Raw genomic sequence first — 17,325 nt, forward strand, 5'->3', positions numbered from 1 at the left:
CCAGATTTTAGTGGGAAGATTTTCAGCTTTTCATCAAGTACAATGCTAGCTGTAGGTTTGTCATAAGTAGCCTTTATTATGTTGTGATATGTTCCCTCTATACCCACTTTGGTAACATATTTTATCATAAATGGGTATTGAATTTTATCAGATGCTTTTTTCTACATCTACTAAGAGGATCATGTGGTTTTTGTCCTTTCTCTTGTTGATGTGATGTATCAGATTGATTGGTTTGTGTATGTTGGACCATCCTTGTGTCCCTCGGATGAATCCAACTTGCTCATGTTGTAAGATCTTTTTTATGTGCTATTGGAGTCTGTTTGCTAATATTCTGATGAGGATTTTTGCATCTATGATCATCAGTGATATTGGCCTGTACTATTCTTTTTTTGTGTGACTTTGTCTGGTTTTGGTATCAGGGTAATAGTGGCCTTATATAATGAGTTTGGGAGTGGTCCCACCTTTTCAATCTTCTGGAAGAGTTTCAGAAGGCCCAGTAAGAGTTCTTTTTTGTATGTTTGGTAGAATTCCCCAATTAAGCCATCTGGTCCTGTAGTTTTGTTTGTAGGGAGGTTTTCTATTATTAATTATTCTTCATTTCTAGTGATCAGTTTGTTCAAGTGTTCAATTTCTTTTTGATTCAGTCTTAGTGGACTGTATGCTTCCAGAAATTTGTCCATTTTTTCTAGGTTATCTGATTTGCTTTTATATAGTTGTTCATAATATTCTTGTATGATTTTGTTTTTCTGTGGTATTGGTTGTAATTTCTTCATTTTCCTTTCTTATTTTGTTTATTTGTGCTATCTCTTTTCTCTTCTCCTTGAGCTTGGCCAGCATTTTGTCAGTTTTGTTTACTCACCAGCTCTTGATTTGATTGATTTTTTTCTATTGTATTTTTAATCTCTATTTTTTTTATTTCCTCCCTGATCTTTATTATTTCCTTCCTTCTCCTGACTTGTTTTTGTTTGCTCTTCTTTTTCTAATAATTTTACTTAGTAGGTTAGATTGTTTATTTGAGATTGTTCTTCTGTTTTTGAGGAAGGCCTGTATTACTATGAACTTCTCTCTTAGGACAGCTTTTGCTGCATTTCATACATTTCTTGTGATTGTTTTTTCATTGTCATTTGTCTCAAACTATTTTTTTAATTTTTCTTTGAGTTCATCATTGACCTATTGGTTTTTTAGCAGTTTGCTATTTAATATCCATGCTGTCATTATTTTTCTCCTTAGTTTTTCTGAGGTTGATTTCTAGTTTCATGGCATTGTGGTCTGAAAAGATGCTTGAAATAATTTCTATCTTTATAAATTTTTTGAGGCTTCTTTTGTTCCCGAGTACATGATCTATCCTACAAAATGTTCCTTGTGCTCTTGAAAAGAATGTATTTTGTACTTTGAGGGGATGTAATGTTCTGAAAACATCAACCAGGTCCAGCTGTTCTATTAATCATTTACTTTCTTGTTGCCTTATTAATTTTCTTTCTGGAAGATCTGTCCAGTGTTGTTAATGGGGTGTTAAAGTCTCCTTCTATGATTGTATTCCCATCACTTTCTCTGTTTATATCTGTTAGTATTGTTTTATGTATTTAGGTGCTCTTATACTGGGTGCATATATATTAATGAGTGTAATATTCTCATCTTGTATTGCTCCTTTAATCATTATATGGTGTCCTTTTTGTCTTTCTTTATGGTCTTTGTTTTAAAGTCTATTTTGTCTTAAATAAGTATTGCTACTCCTGCTTTCTTGTCATTTCCATATGCATGGAATATCTTTTTCCATCCTCTCATTTCAATCTATGTGTGTCTTCCTACCTTAAGTGGGTCTCTTGTATGTAACATAAGGTAGGTTGTTATATTCTTATCCAGTGTGCAACTTTATGTCTTTTGATTGGAACTTTTAGTAAATTGACATTTACAGTAATTATTGATAGATGTATGTTTATTGCCATTTTCAACTTAGTTTTGCATTGATTTCGTATTTCCTTTTTGTTCCTTTCTTTTTCTTTTTGTGGTTTGATAATTTTGCTTTGTATTATCTTGGTTTCTTTTTAGTTTCTGTGACTCTATTTTAAGATTTTGGCTTGTGGTTAACTTGTTTTGTACATATATTAACCCATACTATATCTGTTCATTTTAAACTAAGGGTGATATATCTTTAAACCCATCCTATGAAAAACAGCAACAACAAAAAATGTATATTTTCTTGATCCCCTCTCCCACCCTTAATGATTTTGATGTCCTCTTTTACAACTTCATGTTTGTTCTATTGTAATTCATTTTAGTTATCACCTTTCCAATTCTGGTTTTCTCCTTTCTTTAGCATCTTGTTTCTTTTCTATTTAGAATAGACCTTTCAGTATTTCTATTAGCATAAGTTTAGTGGTGATAATTTCTTTTAGTTTTTGTTTGTGTGTGAAGTTCGTTATCTCTTGTTCTATTCTAAAGGGTAGCCTTGCTGGATAAACTATCCTACATTGCATCTTTCTCTCATCCAGGGCTTTGAATATATCTTGCCACTTTCTTCTGGCCTTCAGTGTTTGTGTAGAGAAATCAGCCTAAAGCCTATGGGAGTTCCTTTGTTACTATTTATTTTTCTCTTGCTACCTTTGAAATCATTTCTTTATCTTTAAACTTGTTCTTCTTGATTATAATATGTCTTAGTGTAGGTCTGTTTGAGTTCTTGTTTGGGATCCTCTGTACTTCCTGTACTTGAATATCTGATTTCTTCTTTAAGTTTGGGAAATTTTCAGTCATGATTCCTTCAAATACCTTTCCATCCTTTTTGCTCTTTCTTCTTCTTCTGGTAACTCTATTATGCATAGACTGGCACACTTTATATTCTCCCCTAGGTCCCTTTTATTGTTTTCATTGTTCTTCACTAACTTTTCTGTCTATTGTTCTGATTGGGTGAATTTCTTTATCCTGTCTTCTAAGTCACTTATTCCTTCATCCACATTATGTAGCCTTATTTTTACAGCCTTTAGCTCAGCTCTTATCTCAGCAATTGAGATCCATTTTCAATAGGCTCTTCTTTGCAGTTTCTATTTCCTTTTTGACATAGTCTCAGTCTCTATTCACAAACTCTTTTAGTTCCTTCAGTACTTTGATCATTCCTTTTTTGAAATCATGATCTAGTAGACTATCAAGGTGTATTTCATTGATCATTCCTTCAGTTGATTTCTCTTGTTCTTTTAATTGGTAGTGATTCCTCTGCTTCATCATTTTATGTATATCTCTCTGGAACTATGGATTATGGAGTATCAGTTATTTACTATGGTGCTGAAGGGGTTTATTTATTTATTTTATTTAAAGCAGATGCAGATATAAAGCTAAAAAAACAAGAACAACAAAACAACAACTTTTTTTAAATTAAGATTTTAATTAAAAAAAGGAAAAATTTAAAAACAAATTGAATAAATAAAAATGAAAAATTAAAATAAAAAATAAATTTTAAAAACATTCAAAAGGAAAAATGATGTGAAAACAGAGTATAATCAATGACAGAAGAACAAAACAAAGGAATAAAACAAATTGAGACAAATTTCAAAAAAATAAAAATTAAAAAAGAACATTTTAAAGAGGATTAAAAACAAAAAGATTTACAGAATAACTTTTTTAAAAGAAAAAAATGAAGAATGAAAATAAGTAGAGCATGTGTTCCCTTGTAGACTGTGCACTTCTAATAATTTTGTTACAAGATCTTTTTGAGGAATGAGCGTTTGCCATGTCTTCCTTCCATGCCTTTTGGCTCTTATCCTTTTGGTTTGGGGTGTGTCTGGTGTTGTGTTGTCCAGAGCCTGGCGTAGCTATTGAGCAGGGCCTCCGTTTTGTTCTGTAGTTGTTGCTGCTCCTGCCCTCATCCTGCTTCATGAACTCCACTTGCTCCTTCTAGAGGCCTTTGGGTCATGCCCCTGGTCTGTGCTGCTTCCAATGCTGAGTCCCAGCACTGTGACTGTACAAGTTAGGTGGGCAGGTTGCTCCCCTGTTTAGGTCAGCTCCCTGTGCCATGTAGTGTCTGTGCTCATTATGTGGGCTCACAGAAAACTGCTGAACCAGCCCTTGCCCTGCTATTTGCCAGAACTCCACTCCTTGTTCATATGTCTTACAGGGTCAAGTCCACAGAGTCACTGTAGCAGAACAATCCCCTCTTCCTTGGGTTGTAAACAAATCTCAGTCCCACCCATGAGGTTGCATAGCCCTAGGTACGGATTCAGGTTTCAACCGCACCTGGGCCTAGGGGTTGTGCACCAGTGAATATGGTGTCTATGGCAGATCCCTGCATCTCTTCTCCAGAGAATGCACAGTGATAGTGCTGTGGGTCTGTGGAGGCAAAAGCTACAGTACCCCTCCCCTCAGCACACACCAGCAGTGTTGGTTTCTTTTTTATATAGGGGGCCCAGGCTGTTCTGTACTGTCTACACTCCCAGTCAAGGCACACAGCACACTCCAGTCCCCTGAGGCTGCCTCTGTGTAGTGGGCCCCAGTTTTCCACCTGGCTTGGGCAACCTGTCCTGGCCCACCCCCACCTGCTCACCTCTAGGGCTAGAGGTCACAAGAACCCTTTGTGCTCATTTCACTTAGTTTTGTCGGTCAAAGGCTGCTGTACACAGATTAGAGCCTCAGAGGTCCCCTCTCTGTCCCTGTTCATCTCTCCATTGGAGAGTAGGAGTCCTAGTTTAAGAGTGCTATTCCTCCTTTGCTGCCCCCTCCCTGTGGAACAGGTTCTGGACTAACTTCCTTCATTCTTCCTTCTTTCCCCTTCCTTCTCCTCTCCTCCTCCTCCTTCTTCTCCTCCTTCTTCTTTATCCTACCAGATTTGTGATGAATTTTGTCTTTTGAAGAAGGCAGTGTTCTGTCAAAGCTCAGCAGGTGTTCTGAGCAGATGAGTGGATCCGTGGATGTCACTCTCGGTGTATTTGTGGGAGAGGGTGAGTTAAAAGCATCTTTCTATTCCACCATCTTGGCTGCTCTCTCCAATCATAGTTATTTTAAATTCTGACTTTAAATTCTCTGTCTCCCAACATCTGTATCAAATTGAGTTGGCTTCAGATGCTTACTTTGTTGTTTCAGACTTTTTCTTTTGCACCTTTTAATATGCTTGTAATTATTTATTGAAAGTGAAACATGATGTATTGACTAACAGAAGCAGGGAAATAGTCATTTAGTGGTAGACTCTTTATTAATCTAACCAAGAGTTTTATTGTGTTTAATGTTTGGTATGTTGGTAGGTGCCAGAGGCTTCATATTTCTCTAGTGCCCTACTTTTCAACTCTTCTGTAAATTCTGGTTCCCTTAAGTACTCCTCGGAGAGTTGTAAGCTTTTTAACTGTAGTCTACTATTATTACACTAGAGCCCTGTTTTTATGCTGTTAAGGTATGTGTTTGTGTGTGGAAGAGTATTCTGTAATCTTAAGATTTAATCTCAGTCTTTTAGTAGGCCTATGTTTCTGGTGTGTAACTATCACAAGTGCTTCTCAACATTATTATCTTGCTAGATGAGACAGAAAAGCTCCACTAGACAGAAATTAGAAAAATATCCTTCCTTTGAGTAAGATGAAACTCTGGTAAAGTCTTTCTTCTGCAGAATAGAATTTTTCTGTTTACTCTCAGTATATTTCATGATTATTATTGCCCTACCTCTGCCAGAGCTAAGAACTTATCTTTCTCAGACATTTACCATATGACCTTAGTGTGTTTCCTACAGTAAAATCCAGGAAAGTGTGAGACAACACCCACCCACTACAAGGGTTTCTCACTTCCATGCTAATCTACACACAGTTTCCAGAAATTAATCATAATTATCATTTAATTGTTTCTTTTAGTTTCTGGCTCCAACAGCTCTTGCTCCAGCTAAGCAGATCTTGGCTGTGATTCTCTGGATTCTCCTTTCTCTATGGATTTAACATACTTTGTGACTGTGACATCAGATTTCTGATGATTCAGATTAGGCATTAATTTTCAGTTTGTTCAGTTTTTTTTTTTTTCCCCTGAAGATGGGTGTGGTGAATTCTAACCTTTTTGCCCGTCAGAGCTGAGGCTAGAAGTCTATTAACTCTTTTAAAAAATCATTTACTACTAATTCTATAATCCCTTTCATTTCTAGTTCAGTTTCACTTAATTTTTTCTTCTTTATTATGGGCCCAATTTTTCTTCTTTACAATATGATAGGATTTGTGACAATTCAAGGCTTGTTTTATTTTGTTATGTGAAGAGTTCAGTTTAGTGTAGGTCTATTTACTTCATTCCTGAAGAGATTTGGATTACTCTGTATAATACTTTGTGAATTATGAGATTTCCACTTTGGAGAATTAGAAAATGAACTAGTTCTGGTGCTGTTCAAGATCCAGAAGTTTATACTTCTGCTCCTTTTGAATAGTTATTTACTACACCTTTGGTATTTTTCTTACACAAATATTCTGATCAATACTCAGATAAAAATCCAAAGGGATTCTCTCCATTGTAGCTCTCTTTTTTCCAGTAATTTATCAAACTTGAACTTCCTGGAATCTTTCCACTCTGTTGATAACTTGGAGAAAATGTCAGTTTCCACTTAAAATTTCTCATTTTCTAGACTAAAATCTAGAATCTCCAGGCAGTAAAATGTAGCAATATTAAGGCTTGGATTACTTTCCTAGGGCTGCTGTAACTATCACAAACTTGAATGGTTTAAAATAATAGAAATTTATTGTCCATATTTCTGGAGGCTACAATGCTGACAGTAAGATGTAGGCAAGGGTATGTTCTCTCCAAGACTCTGGAAACATGCTTCCTCTTCTTAGATTTTGGTAATTGTTGGTAATATGTGGCATTCCTTGGCTTATGATAAATATGATAACTACAATTTCTGTGTTCTTTGTCACATGGTGCTCTCCACATTTATTTCTGCATCTTGTTATAAGGACACTAGCCATTGAATGAGACCCTATTCTAACACAATATGACCTCATCTTAGCTCAATTTTATCTGCAAAGATCCTATTTCAAATAAGTTCACATCCACAGATTCCAGGTGGATGTGAATTTGTGGGGTAATTATTTTATACAGTATCGGGTTCAATTTGTTTCCCTTCTTTTTAAGAATCACTGTCTGAACACTTTTGTTTCATTTTTTTTTTCCTAGCTGTTCAGTTGTTTCAGTTGGAAGAGTATTTTGTTGACATTCACTCTATCTTGGCCAAAAGCAGAAATCCTTTCCATCACTCTGTTTACCCAGCACATTTCTTATGTTTTAATTGGTGTTCAGTGCACAATTTTCTTTTGAGAAAATGTTCCACTGCCTAAAAGCTGACTTAAACACATAAAAAGGTAAATATATATCAAACTAGTAAAAAATATTTGGTGGGAAGGTGTTGAAGTGCAGTAATTTTGTGTGAGTTGATTTGATAAACAGTGAGATTTCAAGCAAAATTTTGCTATAGAAGTCTGAGTTTGAACCAGTATGGGGCAGTGTGGTTGTTAAGATAGAATAAATTCAAGTCACTGCTAAGATTGAATTGGTATTACTTGCTAGTGCACTACAAAAAGTGAAAATGTTACAAGTTTCTAAAAATACCACGGTCTCAGCTATGTGCTCAAAAAATATTGCTGTAATGAATTTATAAATACAGTGTTAAGAAATATTTCCTGGAGATCCATTCATAAGTCCTTATTAATTGGTAAATGAAATGAATTATAGGCCATAATGAATTAGTGATATAACTATAGCTAACATATATTCTTACTCTCACTTATAAGTTCTATGATGTCTTTTACTAGACAGCTATCTCTTCTTTTTTTATGTTATGTCAGAATGTTAAGACATAAAGATTCTTTCACTTTATAAATATCAGTGTGAAGATAAAATATTGTCAGTGAGTGGCACATTTCTTTAGTCTCACAGTAAATTTTCAGATTTTATAGTTTAGAACATGGTTTGTATATTTATTCTGAAATTTTATTAAGCAATATGGGAAATCTGACAGTGCATGAAATACAAAATTTGACATTCCATCACTGGAGAAACATGACATGTTTAAACATTAACCCAGAAATCCAATTCATGTAAAAATAAATACAATGATTTGTGATATCAGAGAATAAAATATCTAGAAAAATTATTTTAGTAATTAAAATTAAATAAGCTTTACCTAGATTTTTCAGTGTTTTAAGTGTTAATTTATCAACATCTGTTCATTACCAGAACTTATAAATGCCTCCATCTAGTAGGCTTCCTAAACTTTCTTTTTAACTCTAATAATTTAGAATTTTTATGTTAATTATCAATCACAATTCTAATTTACTATTCATTGATATTTTATTTAAATATTAAAATTAAAATGTATTAAGTGTCTACTCTGTCCAAACATTATGTTAAAAGTCACAGAATACACAAAGTTTAACAAAATAAGTATATACTGAGTATTATTTTCACAGATATTTAATTACTAAATAAGGCATACAAGTTGTCCTTTTCAAGTAAATTTACGACTTTACATGAATTTGTGAGCAATTGCCTTTACAATGAAACTTGATAAAGACCATATAACATGTTCGCAAAGTTCACAGAAGATTAAGTGTAAATTCTGCTTAGTCCAGAAGGTATATTCTTGACATCCTTTAATTTGTGCCATAAGCAAAAAAATATGTATTCTCCTGGTAGAAATGTGGGTAATGTGCATTCAAGGATGATAGGACAGAATGTTATAGAAGCCTGAAAATATGAAGTAGTGTATATTCAGAGAATGGCAGAGTACAGACTATAAAAATTCAGAAGGATGGCAGATGATAAGGAGAAAAATAGGTTGAGTTGACTGTGAAGAACTTTGAATGATATGTTGAAGAGTTTAAAGGTTAATCATATGCACAATGGAGTCTCCTGTGAGGATTATACCTGAACATTATAGTATTATTTTTCTCTACTTAAAAGTTACTGGTTTTTGTGGATATGAGGATCTGGAAGAATGAAATAATTAAAGATGCATCCAATTTTCCTATGAATAAGACTGGTATGATTATATTAATACATTTTTAAAAGAAGTATTTATAAATAAATCTTGATTCTAATTTGTTCCCTATCTTCAGAGTGAGATCAAATGAGGTAAACAGATATCTAAAAAATTAACTTAAAAAGTCAAATTAAAGATACATGTAAAGTTGATGATAATTCAATGATCTTCAAGTCATTTTAATCTATATTACTTAGAAAAAATATGTGAAACTGTAAATTTTCCCTTTAATTATATGTTCAAGATATTAAAACCGACCCTATTCTGGGTGGTAGAAATAAAATTAAAAACCAATATTGGAAAGTAATAGTCTTATGATTTGCCAGATTTTGCCCTGTATCCTGTTTAAATACTCTTTACCTTGTCCCTTACAGTTTAGCTTTATAATTGTAATGATTGACTTTGGAATAATATTTAAGTGTGGAGGCTTTGGAGTGAAGGGGATATGGGTAGACTTTCCAGTTCCATTCATCACTTGCTAAGCAATGTGGATAAGGTCCTCTGCATCTAGGTTTCACACTTTATTTCATCTCTAAATGACTAGTAAATCTCATATTATAATGTCAGAGAATATTTAAATAAAGTTATAATGTGAAATTTTTATTTCAGTGTCTGGAATATAATGTCAGTTTAAGAAATCATAGGCCCCACTGTTCCTTTCAGGGAGAGAAATTTCTGCAAATGAGTCTTGGCTTAGATAATAAGAGTGTTTTGGTAGAAACAACTTTGGGTATGTTTTAATACAACAGCTTGCTTTTTTTTTTAACTTTTTTATTGAGTTATAGTCATTTTACAGTGTTGTGTCAAATTCCAGTGTAGAGCACAATTTTTCAGTTATACATGAACATACATACATTCATTGTCACATACTCTTTTGCTGTGAGCCACCACAAGATCCTGTATATATTTCCCTGTGCTACACAGTACAATCCTGTTTATCTATTCTACATTTTGAAATCCCAGTCTGGCCCTTCCCACCCTCCACCCCCTTGGCAACCATTCTATGTCTATGAGTCTGTTTCTATTTTGTATTTATTTATTTATTTTTAGATTCCTCATATGAGCAATCTCATATGGTATTTTTCTTTCTCTTTCTGACTTACTTCACTTAGAATGACATTCTCCAGGAGCATCCATGTTGCTGCAAATGGCGTTATGTTGTCGGTTTTAATGGCTGAATGGTATTTCATTGTATAAATGTACCACATCTTCTTTATCCAATCATCTGTTGATGGACATTTAGGCTGTTTCTGTGTCTTGGCTATTGTAAATAGCGCTGCTATGAACATTGGGCTGCAGGTGTCATTTTGAAGTAGGGTTCAGCTTGCTTTTAAAGTTACTATTTCAGTGTCCTTTTAAATTAAAAAAAAAGAATTACAAATCTATCCCACTAAATATTGATATTTTTGAGATATGCATAGAAAGAAATCTGATAATTATCAGAAGCTTAATATATTTTAATTTTGACTGTTTAGGATTTGTGACCCATATTTCACTACTAAGTACACACTTATTAGGCACCTATTATGTGGTAGAAATTATTCTATTCTTAAGAATACAAATAAAACTTAACCTACTATTTACATTCTAGAGACTTAACGTCCAGGAGAGAAATATATATACACAAAAATACAGTGTAATATAGGATTTTAAAATTAAATTTACTAGTGAAATTTAGCAATGTGATATAAAATATAAAATTAAGAAGCATCATGGAATTAGTGTCTATAAACATATGGAAAATTAGGTGTGGAATGTTAAATAGTAATTAAGCAGAGCATTGAATTTTGAAGGGGGTCAAAATCAGTATATAAAAATAAATTGCATTTCTTCATGCATAATGAAAAATAATTTAACTTATAACATCATCAGAAAGATTAAAATACTTAGGAATAAAATTAACCAAAGAATTTAATGATATATATATTGAAAACTATAAAACACTGTTGAAAAAAATTGAAGAAGATGCAAGTAAATTGAAGGAGATGGAATCCTTGTTCATGGATTGGAATAATTAATATTGTTAAAATATCCATACTGCCCAAAGACAACTGTATATTCAAGGAAGCTCCTATCAAAATTCCAGGACATTTTTAAAAGAAAGAAAAAAAATTCTAAAATTTATATAAAGCTACAAAAGACCCTGAATAGCCAAAGCACTCTTTACAAAGAAGAACAAATCTGGAGGCATCAAACTTCTTGATTTCAAAACCATATTACAAAGCTATAGCAATCAAAACAGTATGGCACTGACATAAAAACAAATTGACCAATGGAACAAAAATAGAGTTCAGAAATAAACCTACTCATATATGGTCAACTAATCTTTGACAAGGGTTCCAAGAATATACAATGGGGAAAGGATAGTATCTTCAACGAATAGTGTTAGTAAAACTGTATAGCCACATGTAAACAAATGAAATTGGACTGTTATACCATATGTAAAAATCAACTCCAAATGGATTAAAACTTAAATGTAGACATGAAACAAAGGAACCGTAGAAGAAGGAAAAAATCTTAGTAATGAGGTTTTGAATATCACAAAGCACAGGCAACAAAAAAATAAAAAAATAAAAAAGTGAGACTACGTCAAACTAAAAAGCTTCTGCCCAATAAAAGAAAAAAAAAATCTAAAAAGTCAACCTACCAAATGGGATAAAATATTTTCAAATTATATATTTGTGTGTATATATATATATCTTACAAGGATTAATATTCAAGATATATAAGGAACTCATATATCTCAATAAAACACAATGTGATTTAAAAATGATTTTCAAAGAAGACATACAAATGCCCAACAGGTATATGAAAAGGTGTTCAACATGACTAATCATCAGGGAAATGTAAGTCAAAGTCACAATGAAATATCACCTAACACCTGTTAGAGGGCTATTATCAAAACTATAGCAGGTGTTGGCATAGGTACAGAGAAAAGGAAACACCTTATATGCTGTTGATGGAAATGTAAACTGTTACAGACATTAAAGAAAGCAGTATGCAATTTCTGCAAAAAAAAAAAAATTAACAAAAATAATTACCACATGATCCCGTCATTCTTCTTCTGTGTATAAATCCAAAGAAAATTAAATTAGTAACTTTAAAAGAGATATTTGTGCTTCTATGTTAATAGCAGCATTGTTCACAATAGCCAAGGTATGAAAACAACCTAAATGTCCATTTGCAGATGAATGAATAAAGAAAATGTTGTGTGCACACACACACACATGCAAGCACACATACAGACTTAAATATTGTTTAGCCATTTAAAAGAAGAAAAGTCTAGATGAACATGAAGGACATTATGCACAGTAAAATAAGTCACAGAAAGACAAGTATCACATGATTTCACTTATTTATGGAATCAAAAAGTTAAATACACAAAAGCAAGGAGTAAAATGGTGGTTACCAGGGGCAGAAAGATAGAGAAAATGGGTAAATGTTGAACAAAGGATATAAAGTTCCATTTATATAGAATTAATTAGTTTAGAGGTCTAATGTGTAACACATATATGGTCTTATAACATATAGTGAATATCCTATTATAAACATGTAAAATAGTTTCAAAATAAAAAAAAATTGAGTTATAGTCTATAAAAGATGGAAATAATTATTCCAGGGAAATGGTCATTGCCTTTCTCAGCAAACAAAATAGCCAGGACTTTATTTTAAGAAGACCCAGAGTACACGTTGATTTAGGGCAGAGAAGATACTATGTGGCCAATGTTTTGTATTTTTCCTTTCTTATGTAAATGTTGTAAATATTATTAACCTTTTCCACTATCTTTCCAACAAAAATAATCCTTTCACATTTTATGTTCTCTTACACCCTGGGTGAAATTACTTTCTTCTCATTTCTTGTTAATTATGCAACCAAATATCTTCTTACACTTCAAGCCATACTTTTTAAAAGGCACAACCAAATATGTGGGAAATATATATTTTTGAATATATATATATATAATTAAAATTATAAATATTACATTTTATGTATTTTAAACATTTTACATAAACATATTTTAAACCCAGGCCACTTCATTCTTCTCTAACTTAACATTGTCTTCTTGTGTCAAGGTTTATGTTCTAACCCAACTCATTCTCTTTCCTTCAAAAATATACTTTTAAAACTATAATTGAAGTATTATGTTCTCACCTAAAAGACTTATCTTTTTGTTAGAGCCTTCAACATACATTCATAGAACTCCATCCAATATATATTCTAATCTTACCTTACCTATTTCTTTAGCCTTACTGATTTCTCTCCATTCCTCACATTCTACATTTCAGTTATTGTGAAATCTTTGTATTTTCCCACAAGTATTTTTGCTCTGGTAAACTTTACATATTTTACTTTTGCTCTAAATATCTGTAGTTTTTATTTAGCTTTCTAAAACTTCTTTAATTCCCATTTTCCTCAGTTTAGATTGTCAACAATCACCAATTTTTATTGTATAATAAGTTGTAAATTATTAATTTTTAATAATTTTAATAATGGAATTTTTGCCTACTTTTCTGAGTAAAAATATTCTACCCAAGCTAATCCAAAACTTTTATTACTTAAGTGAAAACTTCAGAGAAAAAATAAATACTGACCTTAAATAATAGTGTTATAGAATACAGAAAATCTTATCAAAATATGTTTTGTCTTAGAATATTTTTCAAATTTATTTCTGTCTCAAATAACATAGACTAAGTCCACAGATTTTCCTGCTATTATAGAGAACATACCCTTTCACTTACAAAAATGTGCCACACATTATGGTACTAGGAGATGCCCTAGAGGTAATCAACAAACTGTCTTATTTCCAAGCCCATAATAGGAATTGTGATATAAAGAAAGAGTAATGACTGCATGTATAGCATGGAATTACAGAGGAAAGAGGCTTGACCTATTAGACACTGGGCCTCTAAAAAACACTGAGGAGACTGAGGATAGCTTGATTCCAGGTTAAAGGAAGACATCTAGAAGACACTATTTGTTCATAAGTAAGTTAGCAGGACCAGATATAATAGCATTAATTGTCAAAATTAACTAGAAACTCCAGCAGGGTAAGCCATGCCATGTGAAATTGAATATTCTCAAAAGATATGTGACAAAAGACAGTACATCTTCGAATTCCATCATGGAATCAATTTGTACCTTCCTGTTTTCACATGTATGCAAAATTGTGGCTCCTACCGTAAATAAGTAGGTAAGTAACTAAATAAGTAAGTAAAAAGTACATACATACATACATACATACATACATATATACATACATACATTTACTTTAGAGACAGGAATGAGAGAAGAAAGGCATAGCTAAGTGTTTTTGTTGATGTTTTTTCTAAGTGAGAGGACTATCCCACGGGAGTGTTTGCAATATTCTATATTTTTAATCTGGTGGAATATTTAGTTGATTATCTTTATTTTCCTAGTAATGCATTGATAATAAATCAGGGAGAAATTATTATTAAAATAAACTGATATCAAAGATCTTTATTTTATCTGTAAATTTGAGTTACAGTGTGAGTTAATTTGTAAAAGCTTTATCTAATCTTTTTGTCAGTTTCTCTATCCTAAATATAAGTTCCTTCATTCATGAGCCATGTCTTTTCTATCTATATATTGTCTATATCAGGAACAGTCCAGTGCTGATCATATAATAGTTGTTCACTATTAAATGTTTGAATGAAGACATTAAAAGGTGGCAGTGTTTATAAGATTAAAGAGCATACATTAAAGTTTAAGAATTATTTATAAATATATAATAATCAAAATCCACCAGGTGGAGACTTACACAGTGTAGTCATATGAAAAAATTTACATTTTAGTAAAGTTCCTGAGTCATCAGTCCAGAGAATTTATTCAAAAGGAGGAGCCTTGAAAAAAGAAGACGATAGAAGACCATTACAGTGATTCCAAATATCATCTTACACTTCAAGCCATATTTTTTAAAAGGCATAACCAAATTTTGAAGCTTATAGTTTATAAATGTATACATTTTAAAAGTCACTATAAATCTAGTGTATTGATAAATGATTAATAATCAGCTGGAGGTCAGCAGCAAAGAAGTCCTGATTTGTGGATTTTTTATCATGGTGTAAATACTATGCCATGATTGATTTCAAGTTACCAACCTGTTGTCAAATGCTAGTAAAATTGCTGCAAATTTAGCATTTAGTGCCAAGAGAGAATTCAAACTCACTGCAGCATACCACTTTTCACCTTAGACAACCTAGTGGATACAAGTTTGTACACCATAATGATCTTCATATTTGAAAGGGCTATTTATGTATAAGTGTACTTCTTACCTAACCCTAGAAGTATGAACTTGTGCAAATAATAGACAGTTGTAGTTCCTCAGGGGGGAAGAAAACAATCCTTAAAACATGGAGTAGTTCAAAAATGGAATGATTTATGTACCTAACATGACAACTTCTTCCCCTGTAATAAGGTGTTTGCTGATTTGAAGGTTCCACCTGAGCTATAATGTTACTAATAGTTTTTAAATGCCATGAAATAGAAATTATCATTTGAAAGAAATCATTTACTCAGAATAGCAGTTCAGCAATTATGTAAAATTTTAACATAAATAAAGAATTCCAGATTTTCTACACCAAGTCATCTAATTACTTTGATTTTTCAGAATAGGCAACATAATTTTCCCTTTGTTAATATAGGAAATGTTGTTTCATTAAATTCTCATAATGTCTCACAAATGAACAATGGAAACATTCTAAAACTTGATAACAAAGTGCTATGCTATGTTAACTTAGCACTTTGCTTTTCAAATTATTCAAAGACATCTAACAATGATTTTGGCATATATTTATACATGGTACTCTTTCTGGACACTAAATGAGTTAGTTACATGTGTAAATTTGCTTCTAAAATATATTTCTATTATTTTCTCTTTTCTAATATTAAAATGTATATGTGTAGGATTAATAAGTAAGGAGTTTTTTGTTTAAAACTCTGCATAGGCTAGGACATTATTGGATGTGTTATGATGGAAGATGATTATGATATTTAGCTTTAATATTTTTACACTGATTTAAAAGTGAAGTAGGAAGGAAGAAAAATAAAGGAAAAAATTACATACATAAGTATATCATATGATGAGGACAGATGAACATTTTCTCTTTCTTTAAGTTTAGTCTCTAACTCCATTAGTGATTCCATCAATAACATGACTAACAACAGAGCTTTCATCTTCTGCAAGGAGCTGATATTTCTTCCTGACTTTGTTCTTTCATTGTGCCACTTTATTTGTTGTTACAAATCAATGCTTGTGAAGATATTGAGCACGTCAGACCTAAATGTTTTACCTGGAGACTGAGATATATAGAATAAAGACCAAAAGGATGGCAAACATACCCTCATCAATAGTGTACATTTACCTTCTTCCCCTATTGGTTGGTGTATATTTTAGTGAATTAAAATAGAGCACAAGCATTAACCTCTAGTATATAAATCACTCATATGTATTTCCTTATATGATATAGTTTTTGAGTGTTGCAACTGTCTATATCATTAAGATATTTATCCTAGTTAAAAATAAAAATATGACTCAAATTGGTAGTTTATGTTAATTGATTATTTTAATTTAAAAGGAATGTATATCTATACCTATATCTCTGAAAGTTAACAAATATGTAAAAAACATACTGAAAGTGGTTTAAAGTTCCTACAGTTAATCATGTTTTTTTTACTTTTCACATCAACTTTATAGAAGCTTATCATATACAAAATAAAATGCACCAACTTGAAACATACACTTTTATGGGTTTAGAAAAATATGTATGTTTGACTAATCATCTCAATGATGACATACAATATGTATATTCCACCAAAAAGTTCTATTTTGCCTTTTTACAATGAATACGCTTACTCAAACCCAACCCCAGTTTACAAATCATTTGCTTTCTGTCACTTTATTTGTTCCTGTTATAGATGTTCATATCAATACAATGCCAGCTTCACCTAAAAAATATTGTTCTCTTCATAACAAGCAGATATAAATTTAATAAATATCATTACTATGATAAAGTGTATAAATACTTCTCTAAATGCATTACAGAAGTATCACATCCATTGCCTGAAATGATACTCTTCTCAGAAATAAAAATAAATAAATAGAATGCCAGCAACATATGAGAATTCAAGTTTGTCCACATTCTTGCCAATACATGAAAATCACATTTCACAAATGGCAGATGATTTTGAGAAAATTTTATGCTAATTGTTAATTTGCATGTCTTTTTGAAATCTACTTTAAAATAACCCTTTTCACTGGATTATTAGTTTTATTTGCGAATTGTATGAATTTTTACATTTATTGAATATATATTACCATATATGT

General features: G+C 32.0%; 1 long non-coding RNA gene across 1 annotated transcript; it reads left to right on the forward strand.

The window, feature by feature from the left end:
- The first annotated feature begins 304 nt into the window (after window positions 1-304).
- Window positions 305-16,987, forward strand: LOC116668733. Its single transcript, XR_004325976.1, has 3 exons — window positions 305-481; window positions 1,397-1,401; window positions 16,976-16,987. It is a non-coding gene; the product is annotated as an uncharacterized LOC116668733 (long non-coding RNA).
- Window positions 16,988-17,325: the final 338 nt, after the last annotated feature.

The sequence above is a fragment of the Camelus ferus genome, chromosome 14 (assembly GCF_009834535.1).
Source record: "Camelus ferus isolate YT-003-E chromosome 14, BCGSAC_Cfer_1.0, whole genome shotgun sequence".
NCBI classification, from domain to species: domain Eukaryota; kingdom Metazoa; phylum Chordata; class Mammalia; order Artiodactyla; family Camelidae; genus Camelus; species Camelus ferus.